General features: G+C 39.1%; 1 pseudogene; it reads left to right on the top strand.

Annotated features, from left to right (window-relative positions):
- Nucleotides 1–3,852: 3,852 nt before the first annotated feature.
- On the top strand, nt 3,853–12,235 carry LOC120528856 (annotated as a pseudogene).
- Nucleotides 12,236–13,113: the final 878 nt, after the last annotated feature.

Raw genomic sequence — 13,113 nt, 5'->3', positions numbered from 1 at the left:
CTTGTACTCTTTTCTACTTTCCAAATCTCTCTGACTATCCTACTTCTTCTTTGCCATCCTCTTCCTCTGTATACTCTCCTGTATTTCCTCACTCCACCACAGGTTTCCTTTTCCTCCTTCCTCTTTCCAGATGTTATACCAAGCACCCTTCTTGCTGTCACCCTTACTACATCTGCTGTAGTTTCCCAGCTGTCTGGTAACTCTTCACTGCCACCCAGTGCCTGTCTCACCTCCTCCCAAAACTCAACCTTGCAGTCTTCCTTTTTCAACTTCCACAATTTGATTCTTGGCTCTGCCCTCACACTCATCTTCTTCTTGATCTCCAATGTCATCCTACAGACCACCATCCTATGCTGCTTGACTACACTTTCCCCTGCCACCACTTTGTAGTCTTCAATCTCCTTCAGATCATCTCTTCTTCATAAGATGTAATCTACTTGTGTGCATCTTCCTCCACTCTTGAACGTAACCCTATGTTTCTCCCTCTTCTTAAAATACATATTCACCACAGCCATGTCCATCCTTTTGGCAAAATCCACTATCCTCTGACCTTCTTCATTCCTCTCCTTGACACCATACCTACCCATCACCTCCTCGTCTCCTCTGTTCCCTTCACCAACATGCCCATTGAAATCTGCTCCAATCACCACTTTCTGTCCCTTGGGTACACTGTTCAACACCCCCATTCCATTTAGTCTTTTCTACACTCAATATATCAATCTTCCTTCTCTCCATCATATCTGCTAACTCTCTCCCCTTACCAGTCATACTGCCAACATTCAAAGTTCCTACCCTCAGTTCCACTCTCTTTACTTTCCTCCTCTCCTCCTGCCTACGGACACGTCTCCCCCTCTTCTTCGGTCAACAGTAGCCCAATTTCTGCCAGCATCCTGTTGGCTAACAGTACTGGTAGTGGTCGTTGTTGACTCGGGGCTTGACTGATCCGGTATGGAAATTTGTATTGTTATAAATGTTCCTAAATCAAACTTCGTAGTTTTCAGGCTTCACATGATAGAAATTTGAATGTATCAAAGTGGCATCCAGATGGGCCATCAGTTGTTGGGTTATCTGAGCAATTCTAGCTTTGAAGTGTGAGTGACTGTGCCGTGCTATAGACTGGCACCCCACACAAGGTTGGCTTTTGCCTTGAACTTAGTGATGCCATGACAGGCACAGCTACCTGCAAGTCAAGAAAAGATCTTGGTTGTTTTCTCTTTTTGTCTGGGCTGAACCTCTTATGTTACAATTTACATTTCATTTTTGATAATTTTTCCTCCACAGTTGTGTTGTAAATAGAGTATAATGTGGGCATGTCAGATATTGTTAATATAATGATGATATAAATTAGTGAATTATAGAATGTGAAAGAGTGAAACCCGTGACCCTGTAGTTAGGATATAGTGGGTTGGATAATGGATGGATGGATGGAAAGAGTGAAAATCAGAGGAAGAGTTCTTTGCAAGAATTCAGTGTGTGACATTTTTTTTCTTTCTTACAGATAGGAGAAATAAAATTACAAATGTCTCCATCAGCAGTCTCAACAGTCCTCCTGCTGCTTTTTCTAATTTTTGTGGATGAAGCCAGTTTGGTAAGTCGTCTCTTACAAAGGCACACACCACAAATATCACTCACTAAACAGTCGGACACTCACACTGCCTCACATCTCAATCAAAGAACTAGCCGTCTATCACACAAATAAAAACACTGTCGCAGCAGATATAGTCAGCATCGTTACTTATAATAGAGTATATAATAACCCAGAAGAGGCATTTAGATGACGATGAGCTGGATCTGTAACGAGTGATCAGACAGCAGATCTGAGCCAGCACAATACTTTTTAATATATAAAGTAAAAGCGTATTGAATTTGATTGTAACAGCTGCTCCAGCATCTACCCCAAAATGAAACAAGCTAGTAGAGAATGAAAAAGAGCATTTACAGTTAAACATAGACAAAACAGTATTAAAATAAAAAAGAACATCTACATCACTGTACAACTAGTTTGAACAAAGAAAGTTCATTAAATGATGATAAACTTTCCCCGCCTCTTTACTAAGGTAGATACACCAAGCAATGGAAAATGTTCCTGAGGATATACCCAAGAGGCACTGCCCAAACCTCCCTTCATACTGCTTAATGTGCTTGATGTGTGTGCAGATTATCTTTTAAGTCAATATAACAATTAATTGGCTGTAAACACGGGTCATAATGTATACTCATATACTTTGTAGTTTGAATTACTTTGTAGAATGTAGGGAATTTGGTTCATTATTATGCTGAATGTAAGTGTTAGCTGAGGTGGCACTGTGGTGTAGCGGGCAGCAATGCGGCCACACAAATTTAGTGACCCAGAGTCTCATTTATAAAACTTTGGATGCACTCAAGCATGAAAGTACACATATGCCAAGAAACACAAAAAATAGATTTATAAAAGCTGGAAAGCACATTTTTGTATGCAATTTACACTTTATAAATTACAATCACCTTATAAATGTGTGTACATGAATGTACCATGAACTCCAACAGGTTGCCAACCTGAATCAATCATATGTGGACCTCGCTAACCAGCCTGCTTGGGCCGCTCATCTGACACATCCGGCCGTCACGTACAACACCCTCAATCAGCAAGTCATCTGCCAATGTTACCTTCCCTCAAAACAGATGAATCACAGTGTTGGCTCAGGTCACTGGGCCATGATGTTTGTCAGCTTCATCTTAGCATCACAGATGACTTGTGTGCTAACAGAACGTAACTTCTTGGCAGTTAACAAAAGCAGCTTCATTCTTGCTAGGCGCCCTTATTGTAACATGAGTGCAGTCATTTGCTGCAAATGACATTTTAATGTTGGCTTGTCCACCCACACCATACAGAAAGTAAATGGAGTGGTCGTCAATTGTTTATTGCTTCCAGCACAGTGGACATGATGGAGCTGAAGCTTGGCTGTGATATTCCTGATTTATTAGCTAATTCCTTCTGGTAGGTGCCTGTTTCCAGAAAGCCAATCGTTGACAAAACCAGGGTATGATGCCTGATTTCAGAACGTCTGTCTTTGTAATGTTGGATCCAGCTTTGCTCATACTACAGTTCCAAGAGAATGGCTTTTGGGAGCCTACATCGACTCATAAGTCCATCATCATCATGGGCAACAAAATCCAGCCAGTCCCTAAAAGATAATTCTCTTCATATATGAGCATTTACATAGTCTTCAAGCAGCGACCACCAAACCACGTTGTGTCAAACCGTTAGGCTGTATTTAGGATTCGGGATATGATTTTTTTTCAAAGCTGTGTTTCTGCTTCATGCAAGTATTGATAACAAGCGATGGCCCTGGTTTCTTATCCTGAGATGTGACAGCAGGTAGCCGATATATAAATTAAGGACAAAAAAAAGTCCTTAACTGCAAATATGTGCCGCATCGTCAGTGATGTGAATTATTACTCTTGTGTTTTGTTATTTCGCTGGTTTGGTTGCAATTCCTTACTTGATCAAGCATGTCTTCATTTCCCATTTGCTATGAAATGTTGTATATGAATGCGGCAAATGTATTACTGCAAATAAATATAAGTTCTCCTGGCAAGTTTTTTCTTTTATATATTTTGACAATTACATGGAAAGTATACACAAAAACCCAAAATGTGCATACACAAGCTTTATAAATCTGACTCAGTATCCTGCCCTGTCCTTAGTGCTACCAGGAAAAACTTGGGCCTCCTTCAAACCTGAATGTATTTAATACTTACTTTCAAAATGACATTTTACATTACGTCAGTGTTAGTTATGAAATCAACAGGAAAGAGCCATATTCTCATATAGTGTAGTAATGTAAACTGCGTATTGTAGAATGAAATTAAACCATTAATCCACCCATACATTACTGAACCTAATTGCAAAAATGCACAAGTTCTTGCTCTGAGTGATGGAATGAATCCTATGATCAAACACTGGCACTCAATAAATAGATCTGGTTTGGACAACTACACCGCCCTGGCTGTTAGGGCATACACAACAAATAAATTCTATTCTGAGCTGAATAACGAGGTGGAATCTGGTGTGGATTCGGTGACAAAGAAGTACTACAGGTCCATGCATTTCCTGCTCACCAAAGCCATCCAGACCCTCAAAGAAAAAAAATGCACCAGGGTTTACAGTGGAGTTAAAGTAGAGATACGACCAAAAGTAAAAGATGCTTTCCGATTTGGAAGATTTGCATCAACATCTACGAATATTACAGCAGCAAAAGAATTTGGCAACGGAACATTTTTCAGTATCAAAACATGCCATGGGGCAAACATTTCAAAATATTCTGTTTATAAAATGAATCTGAAGTGCTTATCCCACCCTATGAAGAGTTTATTGTCACACAAGTTAATGGCAAAGATGTTACTCTTGAATCAAAGAAGGTTACCGTGTACAAGAGATGTGCGCCTCTGCCTGGTAAGTTGTGCGTTTATTTGAACTTGCATTTGTTTAGGAAACCATCTACCATGTCTGTTGCATTGACCTGCTTTGCTTTTTTCTCGCTTAACAATGATCCATACTTTTATTGAGGTGGTCATAATCTTGATTAAATGAACATCAATTGTCTTCTTTGTTAGTTTTTTGTGCTCATCTAAGATTTTAGCAAAAAGTAAAATATAAATTAGGGTGTCCCCGTGTGGTAGTCCTTAGTAATCCTGCTTCACTTCTCCAGAGTCAAATCCTGGCCTTTTCACTGCCTGTGTGGATGTTGCACGTTGTCTTTGTGTCTGTGTGGGGCTTTTTCTCCAAATTCTCTAGTTTTCCTACGATGTGCCGGTTGGTTGGTTCCAGCTTTCCAATGAATTGTGCCGAAGATAGGGTCAGGTTCACTGCCACCCAAAACTAGATTTTTCATTTTAATTTGATATACTTTTTTATAACTCAAGGGCAAATTCCCTTTTGTGAGTCAGAGCATTGGGTCAGCCATTTTAGATGTTTTTCAGGTAAAGGGCCTCGCTCAAGAGGAAACCAGCTTAACATAATATGGATGTATGACGGTGCAGGTCAGCTCCAGCTCCAAGTTCGGCTTTTGGGAGCCTCTTGAACCCAACATCGTCAGTACCGTCAACTTGATGAGCCTGGCAGATGAGGACAAACACACACATAGCAAGGGGATGGTGAAAAGAGCTCTTGAATTGAGTTGGTATATTCTAACTACATCTTGTCTCTTTGGCTATAGAATCGTGTCAGTTAGTGATCTGTCTTGCTGAGAGTAAAGCATGGAGGGCACAAGGTTTTAAACTAAGCCTTAACGTGCTCAATAGTATGAAAGTTAATGTGCTCTATTGAACTAGCAGTGCCGTACGTTTAGAGCATACTGAAGAAAAGCTAAGTTTAGAGAAGAGACATATTGTTCAGTTTTTTTGGCCTTTTATTCTTAATGTGTAACAACTTTTTTTCTTTATTCTTGTGTGGACTGTTTACTTTGAATTTTCCCTAAATCGTTTAAAACGAACTTTCTTTCGGCACGCGTTTGACCCGTGCTTGATCCTGCCTCACGCACCAGCAGCTACAGTGCTCTAGTGCTTTTATTAAAAGACAATTCAAAACAAATGTCCAAACAAATTGTGCAGTAAAGAAATGATCCATGACACCCACTGCACGCCCAACCTACCTGGAAAGGGGTCTCTCTTTGAACTGCCTTTCCCGAGTTTTCTTCCATTTTTTTCCCTACTGGGGTTTTTTTGGGAGATTTTTCTTGTCTTCGTAGATAGTCAAGGCTGGGGGCTGTCAAGAGGCAAGGCCTGTTAAAGCCCATTGCGGCACTTCCTGGGTGATTTTGGGCTATACATAAATATATTTTATTGTATTGTACAATGAAAGGTGCTGGTGGAGGTTATAAACAGTGCAATAAATAAGCATTCCATTGAAAGCTGAGGTTAAAACCCATGTAGATACACAGTCTTTAAAAATAAAAATACAAACACACACAAGCCCCAATGCTTCCCTCTAAAACTGCCCACCAACAGGTGCCAGTCAACCTTTAAGTCCCGACTCAGGTCCCTATTGCCATTCCTCTGGCAACCCTGGGGTGCCACGCTGAGCCACACGCGTCTCCCTCCGCTCACACTCAGCCCTTGAGGGATACTTACTGTTGGGCCGTTCCTATTTCTCCAGTACGAGTGCCCCTTCTCCAGCCCCTGGCTTCTTTGGGCCCTGAGGCTCCAATCCGGACCACCTGCCTCCGTCAAACTGCATTGGTTTTGGCTCTGGGGACGTGGCACAGCTGCGGCAATCAGCAGCTCCCAGCGTCAATTAGAGTCAAGGATGATCGTACATCTGTGCACTACGTGCAGGGTGGTCCGCTCCAGCATTGCGTACAGGAACCACTCTTGCCACGCTACCACATCGCCCCACACAAAGACTCAAGTGTGGTGATTATTTATTTAAAAAACGCCAAACAGACGCAGACCTCACTTTACTTCACACCCCCCCTCTTATTTGGCAGTCCCAAAATTAAAAATAAAGACAAAAAAATGTATATTCACAAAAATGTAGTCTTTGTAAAGTAAGAAAACAATCAGGAAGAAACTATGCACAACAAAATCCAAATAATTTATAAGAATAAAACTAGGAGATATCTACTTATATATAAGAAAATATTTACAAATAAATGCACAAGACACTATTGGATATACTAAAAGAAATCGCCTTACCAACCACACTATCCACAGCAACGAGTGGAAAGATAACCCCTCGCGGCAGGAAGTGCCTCTTATACCTGCGTTCAAAATCTTCAGCCAATCCTGCGACACGCTGCTCCCTTACACCAATCGCGAATGACGCAGGTGCATTCTGAATGGCTGGCCGTTTTAACATTGAATCCATTTTCCTTGATATCAGCAGTTATAATCACTGGTTTTAAATTTGATATCAAGCTTTTAAAATTTAATATCAGGTTTTAAAAATTTTATATCAAGGTTTTAAAAATTTGACATTGTGATTTTGAAATTTGATATCCAGTTTTTAAAATTTGATAATGCGCTTTTGAAATTTCATATCAAGTATTCGAAAATGTGATACTGAGCTTTTGAAAAATGGCATTAAGTTTTCGAAATATAATATTGTGCTTTTGAAACTTAATTTCAAAAAAGAGAGCGTAAAACCTAATATATTATGGGTAGGCTGGTTTAACATTTAATCCATTTTCTTTTTTATGAAAATTTATATCATGTGTATAAAATGTGATATCATACTTTTTAAATTTGATATCAAGTTCTTAAAATTTGATATCATGCTTTTGAAATTTGATCACATCTTCAGACTTGATATCATGCTTTTAAAGTTTGATATCAAGCCTGAAGATGTTATTAAATTTAAAAAGTGTGATCTCAAATTTCATAAATGTGACATCAAAATGACAAAATATGATGTGAGACTTTAAAATCCATAAATATTATCATTTAAGCTCTCATATTAAATTTCAAAAGTGTGATTTCAAATTTTTAAAACCTTGATATCATATTTCAAAAACTCCATATCAAATCTTAAAGGAATATCAAGTCTCAAAAGCTCAATATCCAATTTAAAAGATTGATATCAAACATTGCAATGTTGATATCCATTTTTACAAACTTTGATATCAGATTTATCAAATTGATATCAATAGAGTAATATCAAATTTTAAAAAGCTAATTTCAAATTTCAGAAGCGTGATGTCAAATTTTAAAAATGTGATATCAAATTTTATAAGCCTGACATCAAATTTCATAAACATGATATCAAAATATGATGTGAGAGTTTAAAATGCATATATATTAGTATTTAAGTTATCATATCATATTTCAAAAGTGTGATAACACATTTAAAAAACTTGACATCAAATTTCAAAAGCTCGATTATCAAATTTTAAAAGCGTGATATCAAATTTTATACCTGATGTCAAAATTCTAAATGTTGATGTCAAATGTAAAATTCATGATATCAATGCTTTGAAAGCAGGAATGAAATGTTTAACATCTTCCCATAATTCTGCACAAGTGCTACACCCAACCCCTGCAAGGCAGGTATTAAATAGGCCAGCGGCCTCACGTGGGCACAAGCGAGTGACCTGGAGCGCATCCTGACAAGCTGATCCATTCTACGAAAATACATTAATTATTTTTGTAACCTTACCTCTGGACTTTCTCTTGGGGATCCCCTCCTCAGACTAACTCATGCATGCTCGAAATTAACTGAACTAAAACGCTTTTCTCTTCATCCATAACAGAGCCTAGGAAGACATTCGCCTTTATGAAGGGGTACGCACAGCATCGTCCAGCAGGCCTGACCTGGAGGCGCACCCATCCCATCGCCAGAGCCAATCAAAGGTACCTGCCAAAGGCAAACTTAAAATCCTCATTGGAAATGCATTCCCGCAATTCAGCAACTAAAACAGGCGAGTGTTTTTTCTTTTTACTGTGTAAAAGTCGACTTTACCCTATTCTTAAGTTAGCAAAGGGAAAAAAACTAAGAATTAAAGGAGTGCTAAGCCACTGGTCTGTGAAATGCCAGTATAGTTCAGATATATTCATAAAGATATATTCCAGCTTTACTGTATATAATTCCTTTTGTGCAAAACGATTTAACAGTGTGATACCAGATGAAGCTAGAGATCTGATAAATTCAGTTGTCTGTTGTTACTGGAGAGACATGAGCGTTGCTCTACCAGGGCAGTAATTCACTTCCAACCAATAAGCTTTAAACTTCGTCTCTGACATTATATTGAAAGGCCTGCCTTATGGCGGATAACTGAAGAAGAAGAAGTTTGAAGGTAAATGCCTGCCATGGAACAACAACTCTAATGTACTTTCTAGACAACATAAACACAGCAATGGGATAAACATATCCTTACATTAAAATTAAATCATTCCTGTGAACAAAACTCTGATGTTCTTTATAGAGCACACACACTGACCTTCAGGTATCTGATTGTGTCTCCTTCTGTCTGCAGGCTCATCTAAGAGGAGTGTAACATCACCAAATTCTGGCTCAATCCCAGCAATGGCACTTCAACTATCCAGTATAAGTTCCATGTTTGCAGTATTTACAATATATGCGCTTATAATGAGGGCTTTAAAATGATTCATTTAAGAAATGATGAAACAGAATAAATGAATGTGTGTCAGAAATGATCAAGCTTTTTTATACAGTAAGCTTTCTTGTTGTTTTAATGAAGCCATTTGCCTCTAATAATGTATTCTGCTTTTGGGTTTTTAAGTAGATTGCTTTTCTCAGGGACTAGCTTAAATAATGTTGGCTAATGTGTGTTTTGATTTTAATCATTCAGTAGAGATGGTGGTCCAAAATAAAGAGAAACCTGTGCTTATTCATAAAGAGCTGCTTCTTGTTATGGCCGTCAGTGTCACATACTTTTTCAAGTTGTTTTTATGAACTCTGACTCCTCTGATAATGTGTCTTCATGCAAGTTGCTTCTAACTTACCACATAAGGCACTTTGTTTCCTTTGAGCACAGTGTTTTCCAGAAGTAATATCATCAAACCATACCATTTCTTTTCCTATCCACTGACCATTTGAAATGGAGTCTGTGAATAAAGGAGGTTAATGGAAATAAAACTAGGAGATACTGGAGTCTTCATTCAAACCAGCGAACATGTGTCTTGTTTTTACAGAATTAAAAACCAGTCTTAATCCCTCCACTGACATCAACTGAAGGAGTTTACCAAAATCAAATAACTTTATTTCTTTATCTGTCACTAGTAAGGATTTGTATTTGTCACACACACAGACAGAGCCCAGCTGCAAGGCTCGTGTACTGCATATGTGTGTGTGCAGCTCGCTTACAGACAAGCCTTTTTAAAGTAATCTTCCTGGCCTTTAAAACATCACACCCTGGTCAATATGAATTCATTATAAAAATGCTGATTCTCAGAATACTCAAGTGATCAAACAGACCTACCAGAAGTATTTATCGGAACAAATAATTTTACAAAACAAGCTTGCATGTGAGAAAACCTCAGGCCTGCACTGCTCTGTATTTGTCAGTTTTGCTAACCTCAAAAGATGCTATCGTAACTCTTTCATCTCCTTCTGATACAAAAAGTAAATGTGACAATTATACAAAAAGATACATCAAGAAACAAAACATCTCATCTACTTGTTTTTCATGTCTTATCTATTACCACCCTAATGATTACAAGCAGACAGAGTTTACTTTCTGATAAGAAAATGCAGAAATTAGAATAAATGACTAGACAGTTATCAAAGAGTTAATTTGTAACCACAAACAGCCTGTCAGTTAAGCTTATGAGCCCACTGTGCTAACACCCAGGACTCCAGGGGTTCCAGAATTTCCCAAGCAGACCCCACAAAGTCAACGTGTACAGGTAGTAGTGGAGCTGAGCCTCTTCTGAGATGAATAGTGAAGGTCCTGGTCTGCTCTGTGTGTGGGTTTGGAGTTCTCACACCCCTCATTTGCCATGTTTGAGACTTCAATTCACAATACTTTCATTGTTTTGACTGTCACGTGATTCCTGTCACAACAAGCTCAAAAATGGGGGCAGGCCTCAATGACCCATCAAAAACCAGACCTGCCCACCTTACAGGTTTGGATTTGGTGAACAGGCCTCACCCTGTGTAGCCTAGCTCCAAACTCAAATTTAAGGCTTCGGGCTTCCCAAGGTCCAAAAATGGGGATGAGTATTTTAAACTTAAAGGGTTAGATGTAGTGTCCTATGGGTTTAAGATGGTCTGCTCTTGGTTTACAGTAACATGACCAATATTTGGGTTTAGTATTGTGGCAGTGGGCTTCAGAGCTGTGGACTAGCAGAGGGCTGAGATTAAGACTAAGCGCAGTTGGAGTGTTCTTCTAGGAGTCGGAGAAGGGGAACAAAGTTGTGCGCTAACTTAGAGCACCTCGTGAACGGGTTTAATGGACTGAGTATGGTGGGTAATGTTATAAAATTAATTCTGCATGCATCAGACAGACTGTCATGGACATGAAATTAAATAAATATTTAATTTAATAATAATTTATATTTAGACTGAATAATAGTATATTTAAATCAATCCATCCATCCATTATCCAACCCACTTATCCTAACTACAGGGTCACGGGGGTGTGCTGGAGCTAATCCCAGTCATCACAGGGCTCAAGGCAGAAACAAACCTCGGGCAGGGCGTACACACACACACACACACAAATTAGGGAGAATGTAGGATCACCAATTCACCTAACCTGCATGTCTTTGGACTGTGGGAAGAAACCGGAGTACCCGGAGGAAACCCATGCAGACACGGGGAGAACATGCAAACTCCACGCAGGGAAATGAACCCAGGTCTCCTAACTGCTACGCACTGCACCGCCTTGCCACCACATTTAATTCAATATAATTGAAAAAGACAAGCAATGCATGGAAATATTTATGTTATGGAATGTAAGAAATAGAAAAATACAGCTCAGTATACATTTATTTATTAATCTTCAGTTAATAGATAAAGAGCAAATGTCTTTAACTAAGAAATTGCCCTCCAGTTCACAAAGCGCACATTGAAAGAGGCCTACAGTTTCTTCCATGCTGTATTCCTTTGGAGTGTCATGGAGGCATTTAATCATATCAAATTTTATTTGTTCCATACAAATATACACGTAATGCAAATAGTAGTTATAGGCTTATTTACAGAAGCTCAAGAAAAATGTAAAGATTTTAAAAATTCACAATCCACCACAACACTCACAACTCCAGATCTGATATAAAATCTCTCACAATTTGTGTTCTATTATGAAGTTTGAGGTACAGTACAACGAGACATTTATTTATGAATATTATCCCGTCTCTGTCAAGGTGTTTATTGCGCTTTGGTGACTCTTGGATTAATTCAGTTTTTAGGAAAAGATGAATGACAAGTAGCAAATCTTCAGGTTTATGTGTTGTAACCACAAGGGGGTGCCACTCAGCCCAAACCACAGACCCAATAATGTCCATACACAATTCTGGTTCAAATAAAAGGTTTTTATTCACTACTAATACCTTCTTTACAATAACACTCGCTACCAATTCAAATACAAATCATCTCTTTCAACTTTCAAGAGAGTATTGGTGGGCTCTCTTTTAAACTGGACCCAGGAACTGCTTCTGGTCTCCTGTCTATGTCCTCCAAAGCACTTTTGGGTCGTTTGGAAACCAGGGCAGTCGTCCACCAGCAATGGTCCCCAAAGACCCCAACAGGACTTCGCCTCTGGACTCCAACTCCCATGCCATCCTGCAGGTGTCATAAACTGGTCCAGCCTGGAAGAACACTGCCACCTGTCTTGTGGAGGAATGACATATATCTGATAAACCTATTCACTCGTTGCTTCCATTATGGGCTCCTGGCACGGGTATGAATCCTTCCTTTATCCTGGCCAGGAATGCCCATCCTTCCTTCCAGGCACCTGCAGTATGTAATTAGGAAATGAGCCACAGAGGCACAGTTATGCTTCAGATACCTCTTGACGACGTTATTCTTTATTTCCTTTCGCTTTGGATCTTTCCATATGCTCAAAGTGAGTTACGTTTACAATAATGACTGCGACACTCAATTCAATCTAATGTAACTTAACGACTGCAATTATTTAAGTTTAAATGAGTATGCACTTCTTCCCTGTGCTCTGTCCCTTTAAATTGAGAGAAATGTAGCTGTTGGGAGAGGGATACATGTTAATTGTTGGCCCGCCACTATTAATGGGCAATCAGCCAGTCAGTTGAGCAAACACAAAGCCAAAACAAGACTAGCTATAGATTATTTAAACTTGGTATTGGTCTTGTTACACTGTTCACTGCAACAAAACTTAAACCTCAGGTTTAGTGCCGTATTACGTAGACTGGTCTTAATCTTCGACTACTACAGTGCAATCTCAAGTACACCACAAGCAAGTCAAATAGTTCAAAGATACCCTGTAGCGGTCCGGTGCCGCTAAGATTCACACTGTTGAAGAAACGGTGATTTATTTATTTATTTATTTTGGTGGAGATTCCGGAGGCGCACCGAGCCTTGGCCCGACCCGCACACACTCACAAGCAGAGACAAAAAACAACAGGCGATAAAACAATTAAACAATGTATTAAGCACTAATAAACAAAATGTAATTACACGCTAAATAATCCCACCCTAGT

This window comes from Polypterus senegalus, chromosome 4 (assembly GCF_016835505.1).
Source record: "Polypterus senegalus isolate Bchr_013 chromosome 4, ASM1683550v1, whole genome shotgun sequence".
NCBI classification, from domain to species: domain Eukaryota; kingdom Metazoa; phylum Chordata; class Cladistia; order Polypteriformes; family Polypteridae; genus Polypterus; species Polypterus senegalus.
This window is presented reverse-complemented; position numbering and strand designations above follow the sequence as displayed.